The sequence below is a fragment of the Lissotriton helveticus genome, chromosome 11 (assembly GCF_964261635.1).
Source record: "Lissotriton helveticus chromosome 11, aLisHel1.1, whole genome shotgun sequence".
NCBI classification, from domain to species: Eukaryota; Metazoa; Chordata; class Amphibia; order Caudata; family Salamandridae; genus Lissotriton; species Lissotriton helveticus.
The window spans coordinates 455,500,531-455,517,729 of record NC_136072.1 but is presented as its reverse complement, the minus strand read 5'-3'; positions in this window follow the sequence as shown (position 1 = coordinate 455,517,729).

Below are 17,199 nucleotides of genomic sequence, written 5' to 3'. Positions count from 1 at the left end.
TATTTCTTTGACAAGTGCTGGGGTATGTTGGTCATGGTTTGACCGTTCAGTTTTGTGAGGGGGGGTATCTGCAGGAGTGCAGGGTCAGGCAGGGTTTATGGTTATGGAGGACCTGACCGTTGTTATTGCAATTGTGGTTTGACGAATAAAGTTTTAACGATGACGTATGTTTGTTTAATGACGAAATGCTTTATTGATGATGTAATTTTTATTGATGACGTAATGTTATAATGCTGTTATATTGTTATTGATGTATTGTTGGGAGCGGGAGGGCTCAAATGTTTTAGGGGTGGGGGAGGGTTCGGGGGGCTGAGTTTGTAGTTATTTATTTATTTAGTGAGGTTTAGTTTTGTAAGGCGTTGCCAAGGTTTGTGTTTGTAATGTGCACCTGTGTCTTAATAAAGCGGCCTTTTACACACACAAACAACTTTTGGTCTACTTTTCTCCCACCCCTCGCCCTCTCTCCCAATGCGCAGGACTGTAAATTCTATGGCTTTGGTCCCCAGCCCCACCCTGAAGACTGCGCAGCGCTCTCTGCAATGCGCAGGACTGTAAATTCTATGGCTTTGGTCCCCAGCCCCACCCTGAAGACTGCGCAGACGCAGAGAGTGACAACTGCGCGCACCCATCCACCATTTAATTATTGGCGTGCACACCATTTAATTTATTAACAATTGAAATGGTGCGCTCGCACGCCTAGGTCCCGGCCTCAGAGACTCTTCATGAATTAAATGGTGCGCACGCCCGACCTCTTAATAGGAGGCCGGGCGTGCGCACCATTTAATTCATGATTAAGAGGCTTGCTGAGTGAGGGGGCATGGGGCCCCTGAAGCGCGGGGGCCCCCCGCAACGCGTGGGTTGCGGGGCTCTGTGTTACGCCCCTGCTTAAACCAACAAGAGAGAAAGCGTCAGAAAATCCCTCTTATACCCCTCTAAATATACAACAATCAACAAAAGAGTGATCCATTTTGTGAAACATAAACCTAAGACCAAAAGTCAGAGCTTAGGAACAACAATCGTGTTAAAGTGATAGGTGAATGAGCTGAAATTCAAAAAGAACCCTCAAGCACCAAACAAGCTGGTGACAGCTTTCATCATTGGGTTTATTTTTGAGGGCTAGCGTATTCGTGCCCATACGTGTGATAGTGAAAAGTTAAAAGAAGACAAAGCTAGACCCCATACCCATTTTAATAAAGGGCGAGACAATCTTCAGTTAAAAGCAAGGTGCAAACGGACAAACAATGGCTGAGTGAAATTGAACCAAAATGTCCTATCAAATCAAATTGGTCAACAGGTTTCTGCTATAGTGAGCTAGCTATGCTCAGCATTTATCAGGACTAGAAAACGAGCCCTAGAGAGCCAAACACAATAAGGCTTGGCCCCTCCACAGGGCTACGTGCAAAATAGAACAACTCACGGCACCTCCTGTGTTGACTCTCCTTGTATTGCCAAGGGTCTGCAATTATTCATAAATGGTGACCTTTCACCTTAGGCGCAAAACAACAACAAATAAAACTAGGTACAGCCATAGCGTGTCATCCCTGGACCATTTGTGAATCACAGCCTGCAAGACAAAAAGCAAAATAAGATTGTGCGTCATGCGTCCATCAAAGGAGAGAGAGAAACAATGAGAGAGAGGAAGAGTGAGAGAGAAAGAGTGTGAGTGTGAGTGACAGAAAGGAAGAGATAAAGAGGAGAGTGAGTGTTGACACTGTGGAGAAAATCCTCACAGCTGACCTTTCTGCCACTGGTGTGTCTCCAACTACGTGACGGGACATAGTACAGCCCTCAAGTTTAGTCATTTGAAACATAGTATACAATCAGTAATGGCAGAGTACATACAACTACACACGCCTAATTCTCTTTTTCGCCCCTGTGCACCCAGGTTGCTGCACCCCATTGACTCCCGCTGCCCAGAGGTGTCTGCCCACCTCTGCACACCCAGGCTGCTGTACCCCATCCACTCCCACTGCCCAGAGGTGTCTGCCTGCTGCTCTGCACCCAGGTTGCTGCAATCCATCCACTTCCACTGCACAGAGGTGACAGCCCATTCCTGCACACCCACACTGCTGCACCCCATCCACTCCTACTGCCTGGAGGTGTCTGCCCACTCTGGTGCACCCAGGCTGAGAGGAAGAGAGAGAAGAAGAAAGAAAGAGTGAGGGAGAGAGGAAGGAAGACAGAGAAAGGGAGAAATAGTGAGACAGAAAGGAAGAGAGAGAAAGAGAAAGAATGAGAGAGAAAGGAAGAGACAGAGAAAGAGGGAGAGTGTGAGAGAGAGAAAGGAAGAGCTAGAAAGAGAGAAAGAATGTGAGTGACATAAAGGAAGAGATGGAGAGGGAGAGTGAGTGTTGACACTGTGGAGAAAATCCTCACAACTCACCTTTCTGCCACCGGTGTGTCTCCAACCACGTGCCGGGATATAGTGCAGCCCTCAAGCTTTGCCATTACTGATTTCATACTATGGTTCAGATGACTGAGTACATACAACTGTGCACCCTTAAATTGCTGTCCCGCCTTTGTATATCCAGGCTACTGCACACCATCCACTTCCACTGCCCAGAGGTGTCTGCCCACCGCTGTACACCCAGGCTGCTGCATCCCATCCACTTCCACTGCCCAGAGGTGTCTGCCCGACAATGCGCACCCAGGCTGCTGCATCCCATCCACTTCCACTGCCCAGCGGTGTCTGCCCGCTGCTGTGCACCCAGGCTGCTGCACCCCATCCACTCCCACTGCCCATAGGTGTCTGACCGCCGCTGCGCATCCAGGCTGCAGCATCCCATCCACTTCCACTGCCCAGAGGTGTCTGCCCGCTGCTGCGCACCCAGGCTGCTGCATCCCATCCACTTCCATTGCCCAGAGGTATCTGCCTGCTGCTGCGCACCCAGGCTGCTGCATCCCATCCACTCCCACTGCCCGGAGGTGACTGACCGCCGCTGCTCAAATAAGCCTCTCTGCTCACCTTCTGCCACCGGCTTGTGTGGCAGAGGGTCCACCACGTGCGGAAGGAACCTCCTCATCCTTTGTGTGCACGCGGTCAAGCTGAGCTCACTATTCAAGATAGATGTTGATTGCCAGGATGGCCACACATCATAGCAGGCTGAACGCAGGCTCAGCTCTGGTGGCAGTAACTCAGTAGAACTGAGGTCTTCGCCTCGTGGCGGATGGTCTGTGTCGGGGGGCTCATAAATCTGTGAATAACAGCCTGATAGACAAAAAGCAAGATAAGATTGTGCATCATGCGTCCATCAAAGGAAAGAGAGAGAGAGAAAAAGTGAGAGAGAGAGAGAAAGAAATAAAGAGTGAGAGGAAGACAGAGAGAAAGAGTGGCAGAGAGAGGAAGAGAGAGAGAAATAGTGTGAGGGAGAGAAAGGAAGAGATGTAGAGGGACAGTGAGTGCCCACACTGTGGACAAAACCCTCACAGCTCACCTTTCCACCACTGGTGTATCTCCAACCACGTACTGGGACATAGTGGAGCCCTCAAGCTTACTCATCTGAAACATAGTATAGAATCAGTAATGGCAGATTACATACAACTGCGCACGCCTAAATCGCTGTCCCGCTGCGCACCCAGGCTGCTGCACCCCATCCATTCCCACTGCCCGGAGGTGACTGCCCACCGCTGCGCAAACAAGCCTCTCTTCTCACCTTTCACAACCTGTGTGTAGGAAAGAGGACCTACCACGTGCCGCTGCAAGGCCCAAGCCCAGGGCCCGCCGACAGGGCACCCTCCATATCATGCAGCCCCGCTCCGCAGGCCACCAGGTCTCACATTTGGTGCTGAGTCTTGATTTCGCCATGGCAGAGGACATACCAGTGCCCCCGTTTTTTTATCGCCGGTTGCACACTCACTCAGCCCTTGCATTGCCACTAACTCGGTCACCAGCCAGACGACCCCACGTGGCGGTAGACCTGTAGTGTCTGATGGCTCAGGCCTATACTGGGGTCCAGCAGCGCACACAAAACCTGAGCTGTCCAGACCGCTGGGATGGGCCATCTCCGCAGGCTGTACACCCGCTCAGCAGTTACGGTACACGTATCTCATTGGACCAAAAGTCACCGTCCCATGCAGGTGTGCCTGTGCCGGCCACAGTGCATCCGGTGCAAGCAACTCTAAAATGGCTTTAGAGCAGGTGCGCCCGGTCTTTTTTATTGGCAGGGTCACGTGTCCTGTGACATCTGTGCTGGATGGGTGTGGTGTGGGTGTATACCATCCGTAAGGGAGTGGCTGTGGCGTACTGACAACTAGGCCTGTGACCAGCAGCTCACTGCAATGAAAACCTGGGCCATGTAGCATTGTTGTCCTTCCCTGTAAGCGTAAGAGGAGTGGGCTGGCCTGGCATATGTCAGTCCTGTGTGAGGCTGTGAAGAATGACTCCGGAGCTATGGGCCTGGCTCAATTGTGAGCTGTATGAGGAATCAACTGATGCAGGTGGCCGTTTTGTAGTGTTGCCGTCACCCGGGTCACAAGTGTCAATGTGTCACTCTGTGATCCAAGTCCCACAACATGGCCAACATGAAAGTTACGGGGACTCAATGACCCTACATTCATCCATAGTTCCACACATGAAAGATGGTGGACATGACAAACCTGTGTGGATATTAATGTTTATTGCACATTCAGTGGAGTGGTGAAGCTGGAGCAATACAGGGCCAGGAAAGTTCAAGTTTCCGTTTTTGGCACTTGGAGGGCAGCCAATTAGAGCCAAGCTCATGTTCGGGGTTAGGCTGCACCAACATATGTGGTTATACAATCACTCCGCCAATCCCCAAGCCCCTATAAATTCACTATACACTCTCCTTGCAGTACTCTAATGATCCAGTCTCTATGTACGTACTTGTACAATGTCTGAGACAAAGTTACAAAACCAAAGTTTCCCCCACTGCCAGAGGTAACATGGCTACATACGCTGTCCACAGCACAATGTAATATGGTAGGGCCCCGGGGCAGCATCTTGGATACATAATGAACACACGGACACAGATTGATCGTGAAACTGGGTACGGGCACGTGCGCTTGTCTCCTTTTTGTTACCAGAGTCACATGTCCAGTGACGTCTGTGCTGGATGCGTGTGGGGTGAGTGTAAGCCAGCCCTCCAGGAATGGTTAGTGCTGGTAACAAGTACTACAGTATTCATTGGATCAGACACAGAGATTCAATCATAAAGGGTCAATGATTTGTGCTGCACTAAGGTGGGGGCAGCAGGTGTGAAATAATAACAAAAGATTCTATCGTAAATGGTCCATGACTTGTGGTACACTGAGGTAGGGGCAGCAGATGTGAAATGATACACAAAACATTGTATCATAAAGGGTCCATGAATTGTGCTGCATTGGGGGGGCGCTAGTGAGCCCGAAGCAAGATGGCCGCACATTAGTGCAGCTCTGCTGGTCGGGGCCACAATCCGTACATTATCCTCTACTTCTCCTAGCTTTCTGCATTGGAGAGACAGTGCGTTGGAATCTGCATTGCTTGCTGCATCGAATACGGTGGTTTATGCAGCTGCTACCTCTGTGGAAAGCTGATATACAGCCTCTGGTGGTCGGCACATAAAATGGCGGCAGTCGGGAGCTGAGGCGGGTGCTGAGAAAGCCTAGCTGTGCTGAAGCCGCTTCTATCTGTGGAGGGAAGCCTGCGGTGCGGTAGTTGACGAAGGCATCGGGGGGGGCGTGCTGATCTGATACGGCGCTGCACAGAGTTAAATTGTACGAGGTGAGCGTCGGCGTCTGTGGAGGCCTGAGCGCGAGCGATGAATTGTCAGCAGGGAGGCGCGCGGTGGCCGGACGGGCCGTTGCAGCACGTCCTTGCCCCTAATACAGTGTGCCTCGGTGCCGGAGTGAGGCTGGAAGTCCTGCTGATATTGTGGGTGTTAGAGGCGACTCTGTCTGGGGAGAGCGACTGTAACTGTGGAGGCTCGAGCGTGAGCAGTGATTTGTCGGCGGGGAGACGTGTGGAGGCCGGACGGATCGTTGCGGCGCGGCCTCGCCGCTGCTACAGTGAGCCCCGGTGCCGAAGAGAGGCTGGTTTTCCTGCTGACATTGCGGGCACTGGAGGCAGCTCTGTCGGGGGCCGGTACCCGGTTCTGTGGGTGGTCAGTGCGGCCCTGGCTGGAATCGGGCACAACATCAGCGGCAATGTGGTGAGTTGATGTGCAGTGCGGAAAGCCTGTAGAAGCCGGGCTGCAGATTTGGGCATTTGAGCACGTCTGGAGCATGGACTGTCTAGCGAGCATGTTGTGAACAGGGGGGCCCTCATGGTGCATTCGTCCTGTGGACTATGTGACAGCGTGGGCTGTAATGAAGAGCTACTGCGCAACCCTGCCGACAATGAAGCTGGCAGTTCCCTTTTTCTCGCTGATGTTAATGGCGGCACCCACTATGTCGGAGTGATTGCGGAGCCAGTATTAAACTTTCAACTACCCACTTTGAAAACGGCGTGGAGGTTGGTGGTGCCTGATAATAATGTGGTTGGATGGTTCGTGGTGCACCTTTGCTGCTGGAGGCAGTAGCTGGCACGGTGTCTATCAATGTGCAAGTTTTTGCCTAGTTGCTTGGAGTGACGCCTGCTTAGGGATTCATCTGTGGTACTGCTGTGGCGCCGCACAGTGGGCTGACGACTCTGCCTCTGTACTTGTGCATTTTTGGTGTTAAACACAACTCAGGAGAGGATTCGGGGAGTACTACTGCACCGGTGTTGAGCAGGAGCTGCAGGAATTCTGTTTCTGGGTTGTTATCCATGGCCTGTTTGGGGATTGCGCCATAGAGTGTGAATACCTGTATCAACCGCGACTGATTCGGGGGGCATGTGGCCCTCACGGAGTGTGGCAAGCCTGAGTAGCCTTGCTGGTCAGTTGGCGGGTGGAGTGTCGAGTACACAGATTGTCTGTCCAGGTGGCAAGATGGGTAAGCCGGACAAACACCTGCAATCTATACTCTCCTTTGAATCTAAGCGCCTGAAGAAAACGCAAAAACAGGCAGCGTCTGACACGGAAACGGATATAGAAACTGGAAGTAGCTCCAAACTGGAAAAAATGCTACTGGCAATACAGCAGAGTCCTCAAACTATAGATGGTAAGATAGATAACCTAACTTTGCGTATGGACACCATGTCAGCAAAGTTAGACAAACACTGTGTGCGTCTGATGGAGGCGGAACAACGTATCTCCACAGCTGAGGACAAGGTGGAACGTGTCACAAAGTCTTGCACTGAGGTGGAAAAGATATTAGAACTGGGGTGGCTTGGTGAGCGAAATAACGATGGATTAAACCCAGATCTGTGACTGGGGGTGAATGTTTTGCCATTGTGCAACATTCCGTCCATCATCTTGTGTGTTTTGCTGTTCACCCTATGTAGGAAGGGTATTCCCAGACGTGGGTCCCTTGCTCACTAAGCCACTGGAGTCAAGCTATCCTGGCTGAAGAAACCGGTCCTAGGATGCTTGATTCCGGTCCGGGGAAGACATGGTTTGGCAGTTCGGGCTGGACTGTTCCCATGAGGCACAGTGTCAAGACTGATTTGCATATGGCCATGTCTGAACTGGGGTGGCTTGGTGAGCAAAATAACGATGGATTAAACCCAGATCTGTGACTGGGGGTGAATGTTTTGCCATTGTGCAACATTCCGTCCATCATCTTGTGTGTTTTGGAAAAGATATTAGAGGTCATAAGGGCCAAGAACGAGGATTTAGAGGCGAGATCGCGCCGAAAAAACTTGCGCATTACGGCAGTGCCTGAATCTGCCAACACGGGCAAGTTGGAGCTTTATGTGGAGGACATGCTCGAAACCATGCTGGGAGCCGAGCATTTTTCCAATGTACTGGTGGTGGAGAAGGCATACCGGTCTCTTGCACCACGCCCGGTCCCGGGGGACGCCTCCGCATCCAATCATCGCAAGACTTTTAAATGATCGCAACAGGGATGTGGCTCTCCGACATGCCAGAGAGCTGGGCACCACCAGCTATCAGGGGCTGGAGGTGGCACTGTTTGCTGGACTTTACAGTTGCGGTGCAGCATACCCGGCGGGAGTTTCAGCAAGTCAAAAAGAAGTTGCAGGGTATGGAAATAACGTATGCCATGTTGTATCCCGCTCGACTCAAGATAATGCATGGGGACAAGCCTCGGATGTGCATGACCCCGAAAGACGCTATGCAGTACATTAAGCAGTTGGAGAAGCATGCTGCGACCAGACAGGCTGGTGATGATGTGGACAATAAAGATTAGCATGTCATTGCAGATCGTATGCTGCTCCTGTAAAATACAGATGTGGTTAGGTGAACGTTTGTAAAAAGAAATCGCATTAATAGCAATTATCAGTCAGTATGATGTTGGATTGGGACAATGGTCTAGGGCTGGAATGAGTATTGTTATAAAATTAGACAAAAACTCTGCGTAAAGGGATGTTGGGACCACTGGACCTTCTGGGCTGCAACGTTTGACTGATGTTTTTATCTTGATGGGATGTTGGTCGTGCTGTTATGTATAACTACAGTATGTTAGGTTTGGCATTGGATGTGGTTGGGGGAGGTGGGACGCTCAGTTCTACATTAATGTACAAGCCTATTTTGCAACATGTACTCATCTCTCTGGCCTATAGCACCCATGGGAGAGACCGCTGAGTGATGCACTCCGTTGTTTATCTGTGGAGGGAGGTGAAGGTGCACTCAACTGTGCATCAGATGCTGTCAATGTCTAGTGTATTATTGTTGGATGTGCTGGGAAGGGAACGTAGACTTGCTCCGATCCCCCCAGGTACCACCATGGGGTCGGTGGGCAGCTGGTGTCCCCAGGAGGGAACCCACTTATTTTTTCAAAAGGGGTGTAGGCCATAAGAGGACCAGCTCCTCACAACGGGTAGGGAGGGGAGTTTTGTTTCTGAATTTTTTGTGGTATTGGCGTGCCTTAGCATGATTGGGATGCTTAAGTGGGTGGGGGGGATTGTTGGGGATTTCATTTGTGATTGTTTTTTGCAGAGCAGAGTGCAGAAGGAGATAGGTTGTATTATATGCGACACAGGTACAAAAGGTACAGCTATTATTACGGTTCTGAACATCACAGATGCTGTTGGAGGGCGGTAAGGTTACATGCATACCATGGAATGTCAGGGGATTGAACAATGCTAAGAAAACCAGGCAGGTGCTTGCACTTTTGGATCGGCACAATTAGCAAGTGGCATTGTTACAGGAAACAAGCGGCAGAAAAAGTTACCAGTAGATGGGTGGGAGTCAAATTAGTGTCGTCTTACTCCTCATATGCAAGGGAGGTTATGATTTTGATTAAGGAAAATCCTGTGTTTGAAACGTCCCATGTGGAGGTTGATACTGATGGTCGATACATAACAGTGCAGAGGAAATTGTGTGGAATGATGGTCACCATTATTAATGTTTACGCCTAACGTGGATGATCCTGCCTTTCATGAGGTGTTATGGAACAAGGTCTATAAGCTACAGTCGACCTATCTGTGGTGGCGATTTTAATGTGATCTTGAATTCGGATCTGGACAGGCACACTAACTCTGACCCAGCTGCTAAGAAGGCTGCACAGGCGGTTCGGACTGGGATGCATAACTTGTCCCTCATTGATATTTGAAGGTTGAGACACCCTGGGGCACGGGAGGATACTTGCCACTCTTATGCGCGTCAGTCTTGGTCCCGCATGGACTATTGGCTGACCACTAGTGACATAAAGTCACGGGTCACGAACAGTACCCATTTGCCTAGGACGGTTTCTGATCACTCCCTTTCGTTATTCACTATGATCATACCTCTGTACACGCCGCCGCTGTTTCAGTGGTGTTTGCAATCCTCAGCTCTGCAAGATCAGGTGTTTCATGAGGGTGTCCAGGAAGATATCTCCCAAGACTTTGAACACAACTCGGGTACGATAGAAGGTCTAGACACTTTGCGGGAGGCGTTCAAAGTGACGATCCGAGTGTTGTGTATAGGACTCCAGGCTAGGGTACTTAAGTCGCTTTGGGGATCTATGAAGGCCCTTGAATTGGAGCTCCTTGAACTCGAGAGACAGTATGACAGTGAGTTAGATGTTGCTACATTAGCCACCATTAGATCAAATATCACTGAGTATAACGAGTTGGCGGACCTGGAAGTGAAGCGTATGACAAGACGCTGGTCAGCTAGATATTATGGGGAAGACTGCTGGCAGCAAAAATAACTGAACGCTGGGCTCAAAACAATACAGTCAACTCAATTTGTGTGTATGGGACCAGGCATTGTGACAGTGAGGGCATCCTAGCATCTTTTGTCGCGTACTATGAGGGTATGTACAGATGCAGGCAAACTGCTGAGGAGCCTGAGATAGCAGAATATCTAGCTGACGTAGCCCTGGTGTGGTTGTCAAAGGGGCAGCAGGATTTTCTAATGCATCCGTTGACCCTGGATGAGATACGTGATGCAGTCCACGCACTGCCCAATGGCAAAGCAACGGGCACAGATGGACTCCCTGCGGAGTTTTATAAGAAATATTTTGATATATTGGTGCCTCATCTTCAAGCTATGTTTGAAGAGGCATATGAACAACAGAGGTTGCCTACCTTGCTCCGTGAAGCGCTAATTGTGACTCTCCATAATCCAGGGAAGGATCCTGATCGGTGCGAATCATATCGGCTGTTATCAATAATGAATACGGATGTTAAAATCCTTGCAGAGATCCTTGCTACTAGATTGTAATTGTTATTGCCTGTGATGGTCCCACCAGACCAGTCTGGCTTTGTCCGGACCCGCTCCAGGGCGCACAATTTACAAATGCTTTTTGCAGTAATACACCTTTTGACGCCCACACTGCCTGCAGCGGCAGTCCTGCTGGACGCCGCGAAAGCATTTGATTCCATATCCTGGCGGTATACTCTAGCGGTGCTACATCATATCGGGGTGCCATTTATATTCACTAATTGGATCAGGCTGTTGTACACGGCGCCGGTGGCCTGTGTCCGCATAAATGGTAGTACCTCGGATGCTTTCCAGATTAAGGGCAGCCCTGCCTCGTCCCGCGCCCAATCACCGCTCCTTTTCGCCCTTATGTTGGAACCCCTGGCTTGCATCCTGCAGCATCGGCATGCGCAGGTAGCGCTCCATTTTCAGCAGCGGTGCTCCGTTTTCAGCAGCGGCCCTTGGCGGTGTCAATGTATGCCGACGATATGTCTGTGAGCCTGATGTGCACTTAGAGAAATGATACGGGAATACATTAGGTTTGAGTGGTACTCAGGCTTTGGGGATAAATTGGGACAAGTCAGTGGTTTTTGCTTTAACGGATTGTACGAAAAGAGTGCAATTAGAATACCCAGTGATATGGAGTGATGAACCTGTCAAATACCTGGGTGTCTTAGTGCACAAAGATCCACAGACTGCTGTACACGAAAACTATGGGACTGCAATAGGTATTCTTTTAAAACTCTTTTTATTAATAAGGAACAAGGACAATACAAAAAGAATAATACAAACATCAGGTGATATCATACATTCTGTACACATTGTACTTCCCGGCCAGAGACAGAATATTGTAACAATATCTCGTAACATCAGGGTCACAGGGATTCCTGCGCTTCCAATCTCAGACTCGGCAGTGGTGGTTCACAAATCTCTCCCCGGTGAGTATTCCATGCTCCCCACACCTTCTTCCATTTCTTCTGACAACTCCTAGCTATGAATACCGACTTTTCCCTGAACATACACCAGTCAAGGTCCTCCATCCACTGGGAGATCCGGGGCGGTTGGCTAGCCCCCCAAAGTCCGGCAATGTTTCGCTTGGCCACCATATATGCCAGAGTGACCCACTGCTTCTGATACACATTCAAATCCGTGGGCTCCCACACATTCAACCGACAACTTTGAGCTTCCGGACGTATCTCCACCCCCAAGACCTCCCTTAATACATCATGAATCTTTATCCAATAAGTCTGTATCGCCACACAGTGCCATAGGATATGAATAAGGGTGCCAGATTCTCCACATTCTCTCCTGCACTCACCACTCTCTCCCTGTCTCATTCGTGCCAATCGGGGGCCTGTTATATAAGACCTACGTAGTATCTTCAACTGTACAAGCCGGAGCCTCATCTTAATTGCAACGACCTTAGGAGAGGAAATTGCTTCCACCCAGTCTTCGTCATCCAGTTCCAGCCCGTCCATACTCCATTGGTCCCTAATGCGGCCCAGAGGACTCTCCATATTGTTGACTAGCTTCTTATATATCAAAGAGATCGTCCTCTCGGGAATATGCCCGTCTAGCACGTGATCCTCCAGAGGCGACAACCCTGGAAGAACTGAGCCCCTAGGCACATGCGTAGCAAGGGCCTGTCACACCTGGAGGTACCGAAACTGCTCATTATTATGTAAACTATGTGCTTCTTGTAGAGACTCAAATGTAAGCACCCCATCTTTCCCCCAGACATCTTTTATACAAGTAATCCCAATAGTGTCCCATTTATCGAACCCCTTGGTTTTCCAAAGGCTACCCAGCTTCTCGGAATTGAACAGGGGGGTAGTCAGCGTCAGTCTACCTTCCCACCCTAGACATCGGATAACCTAGTGCCATACTTGCACCGCATGTGCAGTTTGGCCAGTTAAGGCAAACTTCCCAGTTTTAGCGTACAAGGCTCTGTCTATCATTCCTCCCAGCGCCTGATGCTGGTCTATGGCAAATCCCCGGTTCCCGGGGAGGCCATAAATAATGTGGTTCACAGCCGCCAACTGCGAAGCCCACTAATATCTTCGCAAATATGGGAGACCAATCCCACCATCATACCATGGGAGGGCTAACTTGGTGAACGCGATTCGGGGCCTACCATCCCACAGAAGCCGCCTCTGGAGACTTTCTATCTCTTTAAAATAGAACGCCGGCACAGGGTCCATAGAATTCTGCAAAGCATATAAACACCGGGGCAGGGTCATCATCTTGAAGAGGACGGCCCGACCGAGCATGGACAGCGGAAGAGCCTTCCAACGCTCCACATCCTTCCTGCATCTGTCCAATGGGAAGGCCTCATTTTTGGTAAATCGCAGCTGCAGATCCAGCGTGATATATATCCCCAAATACTTGAATCCTACCCTCTCAATCTGGATTGGGCACGATCGCGGGACCACCGGCGGATCCCCGACTAGGACAAAGAGCACCGACTTTGTCCAATTTATGGCTAGGCCCGAGTACCTGCCAAAAATATCCAGGACATCGAGGGAATTGCTAAGGGAGACTCTGCGATCTTATCCTCCCATTCAGTCATCCACCGTAGGCCCAGTATCAACCTGTCCCATCAGACCCATGCCGCTAGGGGCTCCATCGCTAGAGCGAAAAGCAACGGGGACAACGGGCATCCCTGCCTCGTGCCCCTCTTCAAAAAGAAGTCCTTTGACTTACAGTTATTAACCACCACTCTGGCTAGCGGTTCAGCATATAGCAATCGTACCCAACAGATAAACTCCGGCTCAAAGCCTAGTTTCGCCAATACTGCAAACAAATATGGCCATTCTACCCTGTCAAACGCCATGGTGGTATCTAGGGACACCACTACTGTCGGTTCATGAATCTGCGAGGAACCCCCTAGGATACTGTGAAGCCGCTGCAGATTCAGCGCCATGTTACGACGTGGCATAAACCCAGATTGATCCGGGTGAATCAAAGACATGACCACCTTAACCAGTCGAGTGGCCAACAGTTTCGCCAAGATTTTGGGTTCCGCGTTGAGAAGTGATATAGGCCTATACGAGGAACATTGTGTCTTGGGCTTACCCACTTTATGTATAACCACAATGTTTGCAACCCGCTGATCATAGGGAAGTCTGCCCTCCAGGAACATAGCTCGAATATAGGGGGCAATGCGGCTGGCATTCAATTTATAGAGCTCGATCGGTATCCCGTTAGGGCCCGTCGCCTTACCCGATTTTATTTGCCTTATGGCCTGCGCTACTTCGTCATCGGTGATAGGGGAATCAAGATATTTCCTATCCTCCCCTGATAGAGTCGGCATAGGAATGTCTCCAATCATATCACCATTCTCAGCCTCAGAATAGCCACTACCAGAAGCGTAGACCTGTTCATAATAGTCCAAAAATTCGTCTGCCACCGCTTGAGGATCCGTAATCCTACGCGACTCCAACCCCACCAATTCCGGTACCAGCCTGGAGGCCCTTTCACCGTGTTCAAGACATGCAATTAATTTACCTGCTTTGTCGCCATGCTCGTATATGCAACTCTGCACGGCACTATTGTGGACCATCGCCCAATCTCGCGCCAGGTTCTTATATTCCTCCTGTCGGAGTCTCAGATGGTGGAGCTCTGCAGCCACGTGTGACACCGCCACCCTCTCTTCCAGGCGCACCACTTCCGCCTCTTTCCGCGTCAGCTCGGCCTGGCTCCTCTTTTTTTTCCCCGCTACGAAGGACAATACCTCCCCCTTCGCCACTGTTTTGTAGGCTTCCCAAAGAGACTGCACCGAGTCAACGGATCCACTATTTTCCCGGAAGTATCGGACAGACATTCGGAGTACCTCCCTTTTAAGAAATAGGTCTTTCAACTGCCACGCACTAATCGTAGCAATCCTACCCGTCGCGGGTCTGTCGGACACAAGTTGTAGCCACAGTGGGGAGTGGTCAGAGATACCTCTAGCAAGATACTTCACCTCTTGAATCATAGGGGCCATTGCCGCTGGCAACAGGAGATAATCTAGGCGAGACAAGCTGCCATGAGCTGCTGATACGTGCGTGAAATGCGTCTGGGTTGGGTTGCGGGCACGCCAGCTATCGATTAGTCTGAGCATTTCAAGGAAGTCCGGGAGCCTCGTGGCGGGCAACGGTCGGCTTCCCCGTCTAGCACGGCATTGAAGTCTCCCCCTAACACTAGACCACCCAGGGCCAGCGCGAGGAAAACAGATCCCAGATCACGGAAAGTATCTAACTGGAGGCCTGGAGGGACGTAAACCGACAATAGAGTGATGACCTTACCCTCAACCAGCCCCGAGACTCTCACATACCTGCCCCTCTGATCTACCCACGTAGCCTGGATCATCAGGGGAAGGGAGTTTTTTTACCAGGATCCCAACCCCCCCTAGACCCAGAAGTGAAACCGGCATGTGCCACTAACTTGCAACCCCCCTTGTGGAGGGCCATACACTTGTTACCCACCAGGTGTGTCTCCTGCAGCAACACTACATCAGGGGAGTGTCTCCTGATAAGCTGGCTGACCATACCTGTCTTAATCTTGTCTCCCAATCCATTCACATTCTAACTCAGCACTTTCATCCCGGACCCTCGATTACTCAGCGCCATTGAATCCGGCTTGGAAACGCACCGCAACATCTTCATCACCTGACACACAAAAAACAATAACAAATACAAAAAAAGAAACAACACCATCGCAACCACACCAAAACAATCCCATCCCTCTGCCCCCCCACCCTGCACCCATGCTCTCGGCCTTCGCTAACCCCCAACTCGCAGTGTGCCTGTCGCCCCATAGTCTAACTAACCAACTATCTAAATATAGATCAGAGGAGGAGAGCGAAGCTCCGCCATCCCGCCCCCGTCCAACCCAGTCGTATCCTGCGCCCACTACAATACACAGTTGGAAGGGGTCGGCTTTCAAAATGTCTCGTACACGACTCCCAACTACCAGGCCACGCTAATCAAATTGTTCAATACTTATCAGTCTCATTGCTGAGCACCCAGGTCCTCCTCACCACCTTCCCCCCGGGGCTCTCCTTGGGGTGAACACTGTCCAGCCGTTCCGAAGCTATAGCCGGGTCATCGAAGAACCAAACCTTCTCCTCAGTCTCAACCCGCAACTTAGCAGGAAACAGCATAGCATTTTTCAATCCACGATTACGAAGCCGCCGCTTGACTCCAAGAAAGTTCTGCCTCTGGACCGCATGGGTAAAGTCAGGAAAGAAGTTTAGGGTGGAGTTCTCATATCGCAGAGGTCCTCCAGTCCGGGAGGCCAGCAGGATCGCATCTCTGTCTCTGAAGTTGAGCACCCTCGCGATCATTGGGTGTGGCGGGGCCCCAGGTCTAGGTCTTCCTCCCGGAATTCTATGCGCTCGTTCTATGGTAAAGAAATTCCCCAATCCTTTCGGTTTTAAGTGAATGAGGATAATGTCCTCCACAAAGAGGTCAGGGGTCAATCCTTCCGCCTTCTCCGGGACACCAATAATGCGTATGTTATTCCTTCGGACTCGTCCCTCGTATTCATCCAGCTTTCGATGCATCTCAGCGCCAGACTCCCTAAGATCTCGCACATCCTGTTGCAGCTGTGAAACATCGTCCGTCAACCTCGTGGTTTTGATATCTAACAATTTGACCTTCTCACTGGTTTTGGTGAGATCGGCACTGAGTAGGTTGACTTCCATGGACACAGTATCCAGCTTATGGTCCAAGGACGCCATTTGCTGCCCCAAGGATGTCTTTCGACCATCTATAGCCACCATTACTTCTTGCAGCGTAGACTCCGATGCCGCATCCACCGACTCTCTGCATCCCTCCGACACTCGACCCGATCCAGCTTATTGGATTGGATTGCTCGGGATCCCCTGGTCGATTTGGAAGGCTGTCCCCCGCTCTCATCCCGTGCCGCCATCACGGATCAGGCGCCAGAAGGTACGACCTCACTGAGTATGCACAGTGGAGCACGTGTGTGACTCCCAACCAGGTCGATGTATACTGGGGTCACCGCTCCCGGGCCAGTTCTATCACTTCATAAGCACCAGAACCAAAAGCCGGGCGCCGCAATCGCACCAGGTGCCTCCAGATCTCGGCCCCACCCTCTACCTCTCGGGACCCCCAGCTGCAGGCAGAGAGGAGACAGACAACAGTTCCCATGTGGCCCAAACTCCAGCCGCCTAGTGGAGCCAGGAGACGTCCGCCGACATGTTCAGCGCTAGAAACCAGAGCTTCCAAGGCCACCCCAATCCAGTCAAGAGATTAGGACTCTGTCATCCGTGGCTCAACAAGGCAGCGGTGTGTCAACGCTTGACTGCAGGTCTCGGGTCACCCCAGGGTATTCATCGTCCCGGCTCACATCCGCGACGCCGCAGCAGGTCACCACATCACCCAGCACAGGGCCCGATCAGGAGCAAAGGGAGGCGAGGGACCCCAGGGACCAACAACTCTACCTCGAGACTGGCTACGGGCAGGAGACCAGGGCACATCCAGGCAGACCCGACTCAGGCCTGCCGGTGACCCGGAACCACCAAGCA